This window comes from Cheilinus undulatus, linkage group 1, assembly GCF_018320785.1.
Source record: "Cheilinus undulatus linkage group 1, ASM1832078v1, whole genome shotgun sequence".
NCBI lineage: Eukaryota > Metazoa > Chordata > Actinopteri > Labriformes > Labridae > Cheilinus > Cheilinus undulatus.
The window spans coordinates 37,921,796-37,938,275 of record NC_054865.1 but is presented as its reverse complement, the minus strand read 5'-3'; the positions used below and the strand labels follow the sequence as shown (position 1 = coordinate 37,938,275).

Sequence of the window (16,480 nt, the reverse complement as noted above, 5' to 3'; positions counted from 1 at the left end):
AAATCATGAGGGAAGAGAAGATAATGCAATGAAGTTTACAGGCACTTGTCCTGCGTTTTTACACAGCCACTGGCCATGGCTTCATGGCAAATATGGCACTATGACTGCAACTGTGAATCTACGGAGATCTCTGAGTTTACACGCTGCCTGCATGACTCGCCGCTGTGAGACAGCGCTCAGTTTGTGTCGGCAGACTTCAGGGAATTTCATAAACTTCTCTGTCAGCTTCACAGAACACCGTCAGGCTTCACGATTCAAGTCCTGTTTTGGTGCTTTATATGGGCTGAGATTTGTGCCACTAGAAACTGAATTTGAATTTGAACAGCATGATTGGAATTTGAATTTAATTTTTTGAAACTGAATTTATTTGCTTGAAACTGAATTTGTTTGCTTTTAAATTGTATTTTATTCACTTGAGCATTCAACTCTATATATTCTTTAAATTCAACAATAAAAATTTCAATTTCAGTTCATTCAATTCAAATTCAGTTCTACAATTCAGTTTCACTTCAGCATGGCACACCATTTACGTCAGCCACTTCGGTGAGGAAGAGTAATCGAGCACAGGTATTTCTGAACTGAGTGGGACTGCTGAAAATAGCCTACAAGAAGAAGAAGAGCTGAGCGGGGCTGGCGTCTTTTCCGTGATGTCTCAAGATGAGGGACGCAATAATCAGGTTTGTATTAAACTTGAAATTATTCATATTTATCATTGTTTACGAGAAGAAAAGCGCAATGTAAGTCCTAACATTACTGTAGCTCTAATTGTTCCTCTAAAACAGCCAAGTTTACTCTCCCTAGGCGTGGTCGACCTGTAAACATAACTGCAAGAGCACAGCGCAGAATGCTCAGTGAGGTGAAGAAGATTCCTAGAGTGTCAGATAAAGACTTACAGAAGTCTCTGGCACATGCTAACATTGGTGTTGACAAATCTACAACAAGTAAAACAATAAATAAGAATGGAGTTTATGGGAGGACACCACAGAGGAAGCCACTGCTGTCCAAAAAAAACCCATTGCTGCACATCTGAAGTTTGCAAAAGAGCACCTGGACCTACTGGCAAAATATTTTGTGGACAGATGAAACCAAAATTGAGTTGTTTGGAAGGAACACACAACGCTATGTGTGGAGATAAAAAGGCACAGCACACCAACATCAAAACCTCATCCCAACTGTGAAATATGGTGGAGGGGCCATCATGGTTTGGGGTTGCTTTGCTGCCTCAAGGCCTGGATGGGTTGCTGTCATTGATGGAAAAATGAAGTCCCAAGTTTATCAAGACAAGAAAACTTGGAAGAAAACTTAAGACAGTCTGTCCGCCAAAACAGAAGAAAATACGCCTTCTGGAGTGTCCCAGTCAGAGTCCTGATCTCCACCCAATTGAGATGCTGTGGCATGACCTCAAGAGAGTGAATAACACCAGACATCTCAAGAATATTGCTGAACTGAAACAGTTTTGTAAAGAGGAATGGTCAAAAATTCCTCCTGACCGTTGTGCAGGTCTGATCTGCAACTACAGGAAACGTTTGGTTGTGGTTATTGCTGCCAAAGGAGGGTCAACCAGTCATTAGCCTAGGGGTTCACATACTTTTTCCACCCTGCACTATGAATGTTTACATGTTTTGTTCAATAAAAACATGAAAACATATCATTTTTTGTGCAGTATTAGCTTAAGCAGACTGTGTTTGTCTATTGTTGTGACTTAGATGAAAATCAGAACACATTTTATGACCAATTTATGAAGAAATCCAAGAAATCCCAAAGGGTTCACATACTTTTTCTTGCAACTGTATGTGTAGCCCCAGCCATGTACCAGTGCAGACATGGTGCTAGATAATAGCGTTTGTGTTCCACTGCAGTTAAATGAAGGTTATCAGCCATATGGTTATCCAAATCATATATCAGGTGTGGCCAGAAATCTGGAGGACTGTCGGCCAAAATGCCTGGTAGCACAATATCTGTCTATAAAAAAACATCGTAGCCTCATGGAGCCTTACCTGAGATGGTTTAGCACTATCTGGAATCTTTGCCAATAGAAACACAAATATAGAATGGTTCCAAGCAGACAACTTCAGTCAAGCTGTGCTATGTCATACAGTGTAAATCAGGCTAGTGTGACATTTACACTTCACTCAGCACAGTGTCCTTTTGAAAACACAGCAAAGTGTCAACTTTCCTGAATGTCAGGAATATCTCTCACTAAACTTTTCATGCTTGAACAAGTCACTTTCTCTTTATTGATTACTTGAAGGAACAGGTCACTGATGTGTTTAAAAAAATGTCAAGGAAGAAACTGTGAGTGTTTGATGCAGTCTGACTTTTTAAACTATAATGGATTTCACAGAAGGGCAAAAGAAGCAGATAGCTGTTTTGAGTGAGAGAAACACTTACAGGAGCACAGCAAGTCATATAAAAAGGTAGCTGACGCATGCTGGACACAAAGGAAATGTTCTTTCTTTCTTTTGAACAGAAACATTAAAAGTGATTCTACACACTACTTACACACTGTAACTGCAGAGCATTACTAACACATTATCCCCCTGAGCCAAAAGTCAAGACTTCAGTACGACTAATGCTCGACCTCTCAAAGACAGATCAAGCCACTTCAGATCTATTCCAGCTGATGCAAGCTATAGGTGACGGCTTTGTTTCTGTATCAAAGTATTCTTTAGACGGTTTAAAAAACAGCATGACTGAGGCAGAAACACAGATCACACTTTCAAGGAAAAAGAAAAAAAGCAAAAGAGACAGTGCTGTCAAAACACATTTTGTAACACTGATATGGCTGTCATATTCATGTGTGTGATACTAGAACAATGCCAAGAGCTGGACAACAAGGGCTGACCTAACTCCTTCCAGGAAATCCATGCATTTATAAAAAAAGAACTGACTGAATATGTTATCCAAATTAAGGATTTGTATTGTTTTGTGTAGAAACGCTGCTTTAAAAAGTGATATGTATGTCAAATGGTTTCATTTTATGGCAATGTGAATCACTATCACAATTTAGATTTTGTCATAATCAATTGATAAAAATATGAATAGAGAATGTCAGCTCTGTAGATAAATGACATACTGAATGTTTGAATATCTAAAGTGGATATTTCTACAGAGCAGCATCATTGTCAATAATGTGATGGTGAGTCATTTACCCTTGCAACTATGACTAAGAAACTCCAATCAAGCCCACATTTGAACCGAAAACATTTTGTGATAAACAGTGAACTGTGATTAATCTTAACTCTGAGGAAGAGGGAAAAACAATAACAGCTGCTGGCAAGCTGAAAACCAAAAGATTAAAGTCCTTACTGAGCAAACATAACTGCCAGCGAAGCTGTGCAGTGCAAGACACTGAACTAAAGGACACAGGCCGGGTAGATATATTAGGTTACAGGGCCATTTCAAATTACCTTATGAAACACAACCAGTAAGGATAGAAAGGTTCAGCATATTTTCAATCAGTACATTTAGAGGTGGAGTGCTTCTGTCAGCTCCAAATTCATTCTCTGTTGAGCACTCTGGCTGCTTGTAACAAAGTTTGTACCTGGTTTTATTCTAGATTAGACTTGACATGACTGAATTCAAATAAAATGAGAAAGCACTCAAAGATCTCTGCTGAGATCAAACCTAGAAATCTGATATTAAATTCATTTTCATCCTCAATCTAGATCTGAGTCAACAGAGACCTACCATTAAGTTGATTCCTCTAAAACATTAAACATGAGCAGGGCTTTGTGTTTAAAGGAATTGTACCAACTAAGAAAACTAAGTCAAGTCATGATCACTTAGTTACATTAATAAATGAAAAAGGAAACGTGTGATTCATATTTCTATGATTTGGTTTGTGAAGCTGAGCAGCAGAGAGACTGAGTGTAGTGATGATGTCATCCGGAGACAAATCCTCCACAGATGATGAATAATAGAACAACTCATAGGACAATATGACAGCTGCCATGTGGGGATCCAACTGGAATTGAGCCAGGGATATTTAAGCATAAGATAAACAAGCAACCTACTTTTGTATTAAACACTTTGGATATTATATCTTAACAAAAATAACACTAGCACAAAGGATCAACTGCAAAAAATCTTTCATCAGTGACAGCCTCTATTGAGGTGTTGATTCTTAGAGATCGACAATAAAGCCAAAGGAGTTCCTTTAACAAATTAGATAAGAGATAAACTGTTCTTGTTATCAGGTATTTTTTTTATATAAATAGCAAATATTTTTTTTAAATCTGTAACATCACTTCAAATGGAGATGAGGATGGATGGAAGGAGTGGAGATAGGATGCTTCTTTGTTTCTCAAATGCAATGAGGATCTTTGAGTTTTTTAACTTTCATAGTGAATTAAAAAACAGCCCTATAGCTCTGGGCAGTGGTTGTAGGCCATTTGACCATCATCTTATATGGTTAATAGTAAATGGTCGGGGAGCAGATGTCCTACTGGTTAGGTCATGTGCCATGTACCAGGCTGTCCGGGTTCAGGTCTGGCCTGTGGCTCCTTTCCCTCATGTCTCTCCCCCTCTCTCTCATCTCTGTTTCTGACTCTGCTCTGACTCCTGTCCTATGCTGTCAATTAAAGGCATAAAAAGCCCCAAAATATAGCTTTAAAATGGTAAATGGTGATGTTTTCTTAGTTGTCTGACTACTCAAAATGCTTTTTTCACCACAGGTCACACTTAAACCTACCACATTCACACATTGATGGCAAAGGCTGCTAAGCAGAGAGGCCATCAGTATCAACTTATCTTATTTATATATATCCATACACAGTCAAGGAGGAGTGGGAATGTTTTGCCAAAGGAGAAAAAAACATTCAGCTGTAGGGGCTTGGGAACAAACTGATGACTTTTTGATTGGGAGATGACCAACTCTACCTACCGAGCCAGAGCTGCCCCCTATTATATCTGAAAAAGTAAGGCACCAATATAATTCTCACAAAAATACAGTTATTTAAAAAGAACATGGGGATGGCTAGCATTAATTTTAACCTTTAACTAAAAAGGTAAAATTCCAACATTATGGTAGGTTTGAGTGGCTTGACCAACAATAAGCTCTTTGGAATAAATCAAATCTGTCCCTTTTCATCTGTGACTCATCAGCATGTCTCTGTTCACAGGTTAACACAGAGCAACAGTGTGTTTCAGAACCACATGCTAAAAGCTTCATTGGAGAGAAATTTGTCTGCTCTAATCGCTCACACAAAGCTTTTCAACAGCATTACAGTTATCTGCTATGGCACCACTTACCTTACAAAAGCCTCATCATAAGTCACTGATTTAACTGCTTTTACAGCTTTCCAACAATTTTATGCAAAATGAAAACAACACCCAGCACGTAGTCCTTCAGCTTCAGGTTTATAATGATTAAGTCTGCTTTTGCCAAAGGACAAACCTCCACCCACATCCATATTATGAACAGGGTAGAAAACATAAATATCTGATATGTTAAATCCTTGGCTTATTCATAGCTTAAATATCATACATGGTTTTATAAAATGGATAACTGTTTCCCCTGTGGCACTCCAGGTTGCAAAGGCAGACTCTTTCCAAATTTAAAAATGTTGTGTTTATTATCTAACAAGTGTGATAAACTACAGCTAATAATTTTGAAGTAATATTTTTAAAAAGTATTTAAAATCAAGGCTGGATTTTGTCATTCTCTTCTGAATCCTTCCCTGGAGCCCAAATTAGTTTCCTCTGACTGCAGCATTTATAAAAACCCAGCAGGCTGCAGGGAGAGCGCTTGTCCTTCAATGCAGGTGCTGTATTGCAAACTATTTCAGGCTATTGAGATGGCAAAACAACGCAAGGGAGTGTAACAGACAAGATGTGCACAAGAGGTTATGCTGAGACAAGGACAAAGAGGTAAAGTTCTGAGGAGGAGGAGAAAATTCAAACTTGGTTTCCCCTCCTCAAAACAGCATGAAGTCAACATGCTTGGTACCTCTCTCATGCCTCATAATTTTCTATCATGACCCTCCAGGGGTCCTTTACTATCTCTAATAGCCATGCATTACTCTCCTATACATGCCCTTATCCTTAGCACTGGTCATCCTTAGTAGTGGAATAGCCACTGCTCTTCTATTGTTTCTCTCTCTGCTCTGCTCCCTCCATCAGTGGTAATCTTTTTTCTGTTTAACAGAAACTATTCCAGATTTTTAACAGCTTTCTGAATGTGGTCAGCTGAGACTGGATGTAAAACAGAGAATCAACAAATTTCACTTCATTTTACATCCTTATTAAGAAGCAACTGGCTATTTGTTTACATTTAATAAATGTTTAGTTTGTTTCTGTTGTGCTGTTTTATAGTCAATGATCACAGAGTACTGAAGCTGCATGTGAAACTACTTGAAATGTGACCCCTATAAAAATGAAAGTGCTTAAAATTGATATAAATCTTGCAGAATTACAGAAAAGCCTATAAAGTTAACATAGTTATTGATGTAATGAATCTAAAGTGCACTCTGCATTTCACTGTGGGTCTGCACTGGCTAACTCCAGGGCCAATGTCTCTGTCTTGCAAAGAGGCCAACAAAACTGAGACATGAGCTATAAATCAGACAGCCTGAAGATATCATACAAGCGCATGACGGCTGATGAAAAGCATTCTGCATGACAGGATAAAGAGAGATAGTGAAAACATACACTGCACAATGCAAAGCAGACCTTTTGAGCCCTTTCTCCAGCTCTCTCTGAACAATGAACAGCCAGACACAACGCCTGTCAGCAACTGCCCTCCCCCAGTGGTCCAGACTGGCACAGAGTGGTACACAGCAGGCACTTAAGGATACACAATTTGTCCAACAAACACAGGATGAATGCACCTACATCTGTGGTATATGGCTCAGGTCTTAAAGAACTTGAAAAACAGTGTTTTCAACAAGGGTATGCATAGTGTAGCTTGCTCTGTCTTCAACTTTACCTTTACATGGGACCAGAAATTCAGCTGAATAAGTCTCTCTAATTTTGGACCAGAACGGGGCATAACAGTTTATATAAAACAGGATGGGTATTAGAGGGAAAATACAGATATGAGGATTGAATGTGCTGCTTCCACTACGGCACCCATTAGACTGTAGATGCCTGAGGTGCCGTTTAATATAACAATGCATGAAAGAATTGAACCACTGAGGATATCTAACAATTAATGACCTTCCGCAACTCATCAGATACCAAAGGCCTTTGGCAATAAAACTACAATCGACAATTTAAGGCGTAGACTGCGCATCGATGAATCACCGATAATTATAACACTATGAACAGACTTCAGAGCAGCTGATATTTTTAACTGAGTTGACTAGTAATCATAATAATCCACATTTCAAGCCTCCCTTGTATAAAACAAAACACGTTTACGGTTCAGGCTCACCGTCCTGTTGTTAACACGGATGCCGAGGACAAATCAACACGCAGGGCTGATCAGCATCCATCCACTGCTCCTCTGGATGCAGAGGAAGACTACAAGCATTATCGATGTTTTCTAATGATGAAATGTCTCGTACTGATTTCTGAATAAAATATATATTACCTGGAGAATGTCATATGCTGATCAAGTCACCTCCTTTTCAGATTTGCGAGGGATGGTGCTGGCTGGTTGCGCATCACTCAGTGTGTGCTTCTCCGACAGAAAGCGTATGGAGCACACCGCCTGACAGCAGAGCCCCGGAACGAGTATAAAACATAACGAGCCCACTGCGGTTGTCTGGTCCGTCAGCGCCAGCCACTACCCCACCCGACCAGCGCGAGCACAGTAGTCAAAAAATTCACAACACCTATTGAAAATTGTCGAGTACAAGAGCAATAATCGTACTGGTAGAATGAGTTATTTACAAATATATATTTTTAAAAGTAGCTCCAAATAACACATTTAAAACAGTTTACACTTTTACTGCAATTAATTGGGAAAATTACATATAGCTGAAAAACCATAAGAGCTTATTAGCTCCATATTATTTGGTGTAAATGGCTCTGCGACACACGCAGGCTAGCCTGATAGCATTAGCTGGATGATTGACTAGCTGATAGGCTAGATAAGCTAGCGAATTACCTCAGGGTCCATGCGCCTTAGGCGTGAATAACCTCCTGGAAACCACACAAATCAAGCAAGGAAAAAGTAGTAAATGGTGAGCGAAAAATATCCAACTGCTGATTTTGAAAAAGGTTAACTGCCTTAACGGCTGCTAAGCACCATTGCCTCTCCTACACCGAGTTATGAGTGCACGCGAAAATATAAAGCCTAAATCTCACTAAAATTAGCAGGTGGTGAAGTGGTCGAGTTTGCGCTTTCCATATTAATTAACAAACCGGTTACCTGCCTGAAAATTGGTAAATACTATCCGTTCAATATGAATTGCAACACGAAAGGACATTTCCGGTTCAGGAGTTGTAACTGATAATGAAGACAAAACCACAACTGTAGCAGTTTAACGGACCGTTAGTCAAGTGACTTTTTCAAACTTGGTGTTCGGAAGTGACCTGTCTCCGACCAAATTTCCACGGCACTAAATACAGGTAAGTACCTCATCCTAAACAAAAAAGGAGTTTGCTTCAGAAAGTGACACTTCAGCTGTAATTTCCGGTTTTATTTTGGAGACCCCGCATTCGCTCTCTGCACGTGTGCAGCGTTGCCAGATACAGCTGATAGTTTCCAGCCCAAAACTTGTCCTAAAACCACCAGAATGCACAAAAAAACGCCCAGTAATCAACAATGAGTGTTTTTTTCTCTTGCCGAACGGACAGTACTCCATAAAAGTCCACCGACAGCTTAAGCACATCAAAATAACCCCTGAATCGACAGGTACCAACAGTCAGTCATCACAGCCTACTGATATCAGGTGCATGACCAACACCTCAAAGGCAGATCTTACGAAACTCAACAACATAACACAATTAATCTTTATTTTTCATATCATTGACACAGCAGCAAAGGTTAGGGTTATGCACATGCACACACTCCACTTTCAGAGAGATAAAAAGGCTTAATTATTACATTTTACAGGAGACAGACATGATTGTATATCTAACCTTTAGATGCAGGGGGTTGCTCCTTTAACACATCGATGAAGAGCACGGATGAACATCTGATCTTAACATCTGTCTATATCAGCGTATGTGGCAGCTGGGTGTGCAATACAATAACATTAGGCTAATTTATAACTCTCGCCAGAATGTTTTGCTATCTGTAATGTATAATACTGAAGCGTTCAACTATTTGTTTATTTTATCAGGACCTCCTCTCTTCCTATACAACAAGACGTTTTCCAGCTTTGTATACGCTTTCGCTAACTCAGTGCAGGCTACTGTGGGCCGTAGCCAACGCCAAAAACAACAAAATTTGCCGTCATTATCGGTCTCCAAGGGTTTAGTTCTCTTGCAGACACCCACACACATAGAAACACACACCAGACACACTCTCATCTTTCTCGCGCGCGTTCCTGCGCTCTCTTCCAATCACAACGAGGCTCCCTCCATTGAACTCTACAGGACGTGAGTGACTGACAGGCCTCAGGAGCGTTGCTGTCAGCTTGATACGTTCACTGACATCATGGAGAACGTTTGTGTTTTACCCTCATTAATTTCACCTGTACCTGTACACCCTAACCTCAGTGGTAAAGCCTATTTAGTCAGTGTGTTTCTGAGTTTCTGTGTTCGTGGGCCACCTCTTACCTTCATTTCAGCATTTCTGTTCTTTATTATTGATTCATTTTAATGAATCCTGTCTGTGTGTTGGACTTTTTCATGAAGTTTTCTGTTTCCTGTAGGATTTGTTCGCCTCTTTGGACTGCACGTCATGGTTTTGTCTCCTGCCAGCCTCACTGCAAGGTAATTTTTAGCTGCACTACAGTCGTTGATATTCATTAGTTTGGCCTTTTAATCTGTTTGGTCATTGTTCCTGTTTGCACAACTGTGACTGATAACATTTCAACTCTGTCATGCCATCACTTGCAACTTTTTGGCCTAAAAGAGCAGTCAACTTGCGAAAGAGCCCCTAAGGTTTGGTATTTTTGTTTTTGTGTACCATACACAGGTGTAACCACTTACCAGCCTGATTCAACCATGATCAGTGCTGTCAGTAGGAGGGGCATCTTTCACCATTCCTCTTTTGACCGGTTAGTATTGGTTAGCCTACTTGGACTCATATCTAAACATCTCTACAATGAAAAGAAGAATAGACAACTGGAATTATTAATTTCTTGTTTTGAAAGAAGTTCTGTGAGTCTTGTTTACGCCATGCTACTATATAGAGCGACCCTGTTTCTGTGTTATCAGTTATTTTCAAAAATGTAAACAACGCATTCACCTTTTGGTGTTGTACTCAAATCTTACGCTTAAATGAATTTCCTTTAACTTTCATGTAAGATTGAAATTATGAGTAAAGAGATTCTCTTGAATAGTGGCAGCCTCACATATCAGGTGTAAACCAACACTGCCACTCAGTGGTCACGTCATAGCATTACAACTTAACGAAACAGGTGTCTACAGATGGAGGAAACCAAACTGACATTAAAGCCACAAATGCCAGAGAAAACAACAGTTAATCCCTTAGACAGACAACATTACTTGGTGTTGGAACAGAATTTCTCTGGAAACTGGAAAATCTATGTACTTTAAGAGGCCTTTGTATTGACATTTATCTCATTTGAGTGATGTTTATGGTAACCTTACAAGAGTTAACGTTGCAGAGAGCATTGTTTGTATAGCAAGACACTCAAACATTTAAACAGGATGTTAGGACTGGGTGGGGAGGGAGAGTAGTGTATCTAATGTCATATAAAGGATTTCCATTTAACTTATTTTAAATAACTTTACCCTGGACAAGCATAGGGAGACCTCTGCTTGCACATATAATTTAAACAAATTCAACATGGGAATCTCATTGACATTAAAATATGGGTTTTTTTCTTATTGCCATCTCAGAATCGGCTTTACTGATCAAGTTTTCTTACGCAACAAGGAATTTGACCCCAGTTAGCTGGCTCATTGTAGAGGAATTCAACATTTAATGTGAATATAAATTAAGTATGAAAAGTAAACATTGTACTTTTTCAGTTTAAGGTCATCTAATGTCTTCCCTGCATTTTAGGAAAAAAAATAAGTCTTAGAATTGTATGGAAGAGGAGAATTTATTGAATATGAATCTTTTTGATCACCAACACTGCTGAGGATTTTTTATTTGCTAGAAAAATCTCATTATTGGTGTGGGTTTTCTGCAGCTTTACATTGTGTTGTTTGCATTGTATGACATTTCTAGATCCAAGAACCATTTGCCAACACATCCAGTGATTGGAGCATAGGTTTCCAACCTGGGATCCAGGACCCCTGAGGGGATGCGCCAAAGATCTTGGGTGAGTGTGAGGCTCTGTCTGTCGAAGGTTGTCAAAATTAGAGTTGTACATATAAACCTAATCATTGTAAAGCACTTATGAAATAGTTTAAGGTCTCATAGTAAGAAAAACGCATGTAGCCCTATTTTCTTACTGCTTTAATGAATCAAACAATTATTTTTTGCAGTGTTTCACTTTTGGGTTTTGGTCTTCTGAGTAAAAAGGCTGGGTATCCCTAAATTAGAGGATACCTTCAAAGTAATAGAGGGCAGCAGTGAGCATGATAAACTTGAATATTGCAGTAAGGAAAAAAGGCAGGAAGAAAAAAAAGTGAAACTCTGGCTGTTTCTCAAAGCCAAGGAAGGATCCTCAAACTGCCTTTTTTTGGAGGATGCTATGGGTGCTTCTCGTTTCATATTTTGGTATCCTTCCTTCCTCCGTTCGCGTTGTTTCCTCCCGTCTTAGCTCCACCCAGTGAGGAATTGAAAGAGAGTTGCGAGGAAGAGACAGGAGGAGAGGGGAGGCACAACTTAGTGAATGAGAAGTCCTTCACTTCACAGCGTCAGTCTGAGCGACGTCAGCTACTGATGATGGGATGATCAGCTGATTCACCCTCATAGCCCAAACATTAGCAGACCCGTATTTAAAATAATTTCAAAAACCTTTATGATGACTCACCATAAACATGATAAAAGAATAGCAATAACATTTATTAAGAAAAGCATTTTTTATATTATATTGTATATGTTATCAGTGAAATTACTTTGGTTTATAAAATCAACCATTCAATCATTGTAAATATTCTCATCTATGTAGCCTTATTAGCTGATGACTGAGGCTCTCTTTCACATAATCTGTTATCTTATCAATAATCAACCACAGAGCTCTGCGTTTGTTTGTTTTTTTTATTTAGATAGGAACATTGAACAAAGTTCTGCCTTAGTGAGGCCTAAATTCTGTCAGATTATATAATCCTGTATAAAGTTAAGACTTAAAAATAAAAACAAACATATTTATCATCTGATCTATCTTTGATTAAGGGTTGTATTTCAAGAAAATAAGTGCTATAAGAATATAAACAGTCATGAACTGTGCAGAGGTGCGGCTTTTCTGGCAGATTCCTTGCCTCCAAACCAATCACGTTGCACCTTTGGTAAAAAGACTTCCATGGAGGATACACCAGTGCTTCCTTGCTAAACGCTCCTCCAGGAGCTGTTTCCTTCCTCGATCCTCACCTCCTCCAGGTACATTTAAGGAATTGGAATATCCTTCATCATGGTGGAGGGAGAATGATTTCCGGGTCAGTGGAGGAGAGAGGAGGCGAGGATGGACAAAACTTTGTAATGAGAAGCACCCTATGTCATTGACTGCCGCCGGGGGACTGTTGCACTGTTGAGGATCCTCAAAAATTTTCCAAGGACTGAGTCCTTCAAACAGAGAATTTCCAAGGATGCACATAATGATCCTCCGCTTGCAGGAATTACCCACAATCTAATGCGCACCGTGTTCCTTTTTTTCAAAAAAATAAATAGCGCAATATCAGAGGGAAACCAGGTCCTTGAGTACTCAATATACTTTTAAATGTCCGGTCTCCATCATAAATATGTTGTCGTCATTAAATGGCATCAAAGTAAAGCTGGGTGGGTAAATGTAGAGCTATAGAATATGTTTGTATTATATAATAAATGATGAATATGATATATTTATTACGATTATATGATGATATGATAGCATATTAGATGGCGCTGGGTAAATGTTGTACAAGTTGTCGTTAGTGCACCTCTTATTTTGGTTTCTGCATATATGGGCGGGACCCTTCCTATGATGTAATCATGCACACTGGCTAGCCTGTTCCAAATGTGCGTTCAAGATTTGAGGATTCTCCTCACAGAGGAGGGATCCTGGTCTTTGAGAAACAGCTTTGAATATCACAGAGAAGGGCACCTTGAAAAAAAGCTAGAGTTTTTGATGTGCTGATTTAAGTATTAACACTATGTTCCAATGTGGATGATGACGATAATGGTTGTGTGACAAAACATTGTCATTGTGTTGTTTTTTTTGTACTTATTTTTTTGCACCTGAGATGATCAGATAAGAGCTTCTTTTATTTTTTCACCAAAACTTTGAAGAGAGAATTCATGATTATATGGATACAAAATTTATTTTTTCAACATCTAGCTGCTCCTCTACTTTGTTCACTGTTATAAGAATATAATGTAAACGATTGTTTAATTACTTGGCTCTCTGCAAACCTCACACAGAGTTGAGAGTGATACCTTAACAACAATTAAATAAAGTGAATATTTCATATTATATTTACAACTAATTTTTCTTGTATCATCCAACTTTTCAAGATTCCCTGTATCATCATTTCACTGGGTATTTACATCCACAGAAAAATTAAATATTGTATAATATTATATATATTTTAAAGTATATTATCAACTTTGTTTATTCTGTTCCTTCTCAGATATTTATCAGGCCTGAGAATGACTTTAAATTGAAAACAGTAAACATGAAACATAAACATCAATTAAATGTAGACCTGTTCATATAAGAGAGCAAACTAAAGCCTTATTATAATTTAGCTGATATGCATTATTATGATGTGTTGGCCTGGGTCCTCTGATGGTGTCGCAAACAGCTAGTAGTTACATCATCAATATATAAGACTATGCTCTCAGGTATATGCAATACTCTTGCTGATAATTGTGCATATCTGTAATGATGTAGCTGCAATCAAAAACAGCCTTCACACTTGTGTGCAGATTTAAATTGTTAATGCTGTTCAGATTTGATACCAGTCTTAATATAATTAAAGTACCTGTCTGTGTGTTTTATAAAAGAATCAGAACTTTGTCCCTTTACCTTGGCAACTATGAATGGATATCACAGCAGATCACACCTGCTACCTATTCTGTAACAGAAACTGTAGCCTGACTGACAACACTGACCTGTTGTTGCTCTCTAAACCTCCTCCCAGCTCCTTGCTGAAGTTCACTCTTGCTCTGAATGCAGCTGTGATTTTGAACAGCTCCTTAAGCTTTAATATTGATTTTTCTTTTCACAAGAGATATCCAGTGTCTGTGGTTTTTCCCCTGTTGGGGAAGATCTCTCTGTAGTTAGAGGAATTCACCACACGTGATATATTTATTTCCGTTACCATGTTCATATGGTTAAACATAAAGACATGACTTTTTTTTAAGAGTTTAAATGGGTTAAAGGGTTTACATGTGGGGATATGACCATACATTAGTTATGTGCTGTAAAGAAAAAGAAGGTAATTATCACTTTTTTGAATAAAGGTCAACATACATTATTTCAGATCAGATATTAAACATTTCCCATCTACACTTTGTACACAAATTTGACACAATTTCATGAGACTGCACAGACATCATTCATTATTTTAAAGGCTCATAATTCAATGACTAATGCCTCAACTGAACACAAAGCACACTGTTGAATGGGTTGCCTTTTACTGAACAGGAGCTGTCATTTCATTTGTTCTCATTCTCAATGAAAGCAAGAATAAAATCTTTCTCCATTGTTTTTCTGATTGTGTTCAAATCTTGATTACATATTTCTGTTTCATTCTCTCATTGTGCTACATTTGTACCGATGTTTTCTCTGTTTCATGCCTGTTCTCTGTTGTAATACACTCTACTGTCAGATTCCTGTAAAAGATAACCAGAAAAACATGGAAACAGCAGCCTGTAATCCCATGATATCTTCTTCTCTGATGCTTTTTTTTTTTTTTAACCAAAGAGGAGGAGGTTTCATAGGCCTCTGGAGCATCTCTTGATATCAATACTCCTGCTAGGAGACATCAACAGTTTCCAGCAGAGAGTCAAAGGTCACCTTTCTTATTTTTTTTCTTGATCTGACATTTTGCAGCTTATTGATGTTGTCTAAATCCTGACCTTGCTGTAAAATGGCTGGTTAAAATGTCCAGAAGACCCTGATATAGGATTTTTTGGCACCTGTTAGGGGAAACCAAAGTCACCAGGGCCGTTTGAATGTCCTTATCTATCTGAAGATTTTAGAGCAACTAAACTAATCTAAGGTTTGTGGCATCAAACTACTGTACTTAGGATTGTGTGTGTGTCACTATTGCTTGTTGTTGGACTTAGGACAGTATGGCATTGCATTAGATTGCTGTGCATGATATTGCTATGCCGTTTTAACTGTCATAAAAAATAATGTAATTGACTGCAAGATAATGGCGCTAAAATGACCTAAAAACTGTGAGTGCCCATAAAGTTCTCTTTGTTGTTTGAAATAAAAGTCGCACACTGAGCAAATGTTTGTGCAGAAATTAGGCATCATCACTGTAAACCCCCTGGAGGATTAAAGCGTGGCTCGAGTTTTGTTGATGAATGTGTTGTTTTGAGTTCAGCGAAGACTCTGTGACAGACTCATAAATATTCATGACAAAGATTGTGCGAATGAAAAGGAGTGTGTGCTGTGATGAAGAGAGCTGATGCAATGAGAAGTTTGGAGGAGGAAAAGCTGTTTTTGTCTTGTCTCAAACAGAGAAAGCATCATGTTGTTTAAGAATGACTGCGTGTATGAAGAGGAACTATACAACGAGACTATCTGCTTTACACAGATGCACAGAAAACATGTCAGAGGTGTTATCGCAAGAGAGGCGGCAGACAGAAATCTGAGTGAAAGAACAAAGAAACAAAGGTGTTACTGAAACTCAACATGGCAGGGAACTAAGCTTGCACTGAGCTATGACATACAAGACAAGACAGGCAAACTGAAAAAAATATTTTCACACCGTAAAAACAAACCTTTAACTCTATGTCAGACCTGTAAGCTCATTAACCTCCTAGAAAGTGAGATTTATTTTGGCCTTAAGGATTGACTCAATGGATGAGTGGTCAAAGACTAAAATGCAATATTTCCAACACTTTAATGAACTATATGTATTTGAGAAGAGGGCTTAATGAGATCCAAGCAGTATTCCAGGTAATATATTACATGTTGCTTGCAAGCAGGGGTGATAATTAACTTATTACATTTTCTCAGATTACTGTAATTAAGTAGATTTTCTTTTGTGTAATTCTACTTTTTTGATTACTTTAAAATCACTACTTTACGTTGAAGTATATTTGGGGCAAAAGCAAAGCATAAAAGCATCA

At 38.5% G+C, this 16,480-nt stretch overlaps 2 protein-coding genes across 11 annotated transcripts in view; one reads left to right on the top strand and one right to left on the bottom strand.

Moving 5' to 3' along the window:
• The window catches only part of apba2b (amyloid beta (A4) precursor protein-binding, family A, member 2b), a 92,029-nt gene extending 84,365 nt beyond the window's left edge, over nt 1–7,664 (bottom strand). The window contains exon 1 of the mRNA XM_041779506.1: nt 7,535–7,664. The gene's annotated coding sequence lies outside the window, so the exon portion shown is untranslated. The remainder of the gene's footprint in view (nt 1–7,534) is intronic.
• A 1,816-nt stretch (nt 7,665–9,480) lies between these two features.
• Nucleotides 9,481–16,480, top strand: part of syt7b (synaptotagmin VIIb) — a 191,429-nt gene continuing 184,429 nt past the window's right edge. For 5 of the 10 annotated variants that reach the window (XR_005991752.1, XR_005991756.1, XR_005991754.1 and 2 more), the window contains exons 1-3: nt 9,649–9,828; nt 10,034–10,115; nt 11,258–11,351. The gene's annotated coding sequence lies outside the window, so the exon portion shown is untranslated. Of the gene's footprint in view, nt 9,615–9,648; nt 9,829–10,033; nt 10,116–11,257; nt 11,352–16,480 lie in introns of those variants that run through there. The other 5 variants (XR_005991758.1, XR_005991750.1, XR_005991759.1 and 2 more) reach the window with 5 other exon arrangements.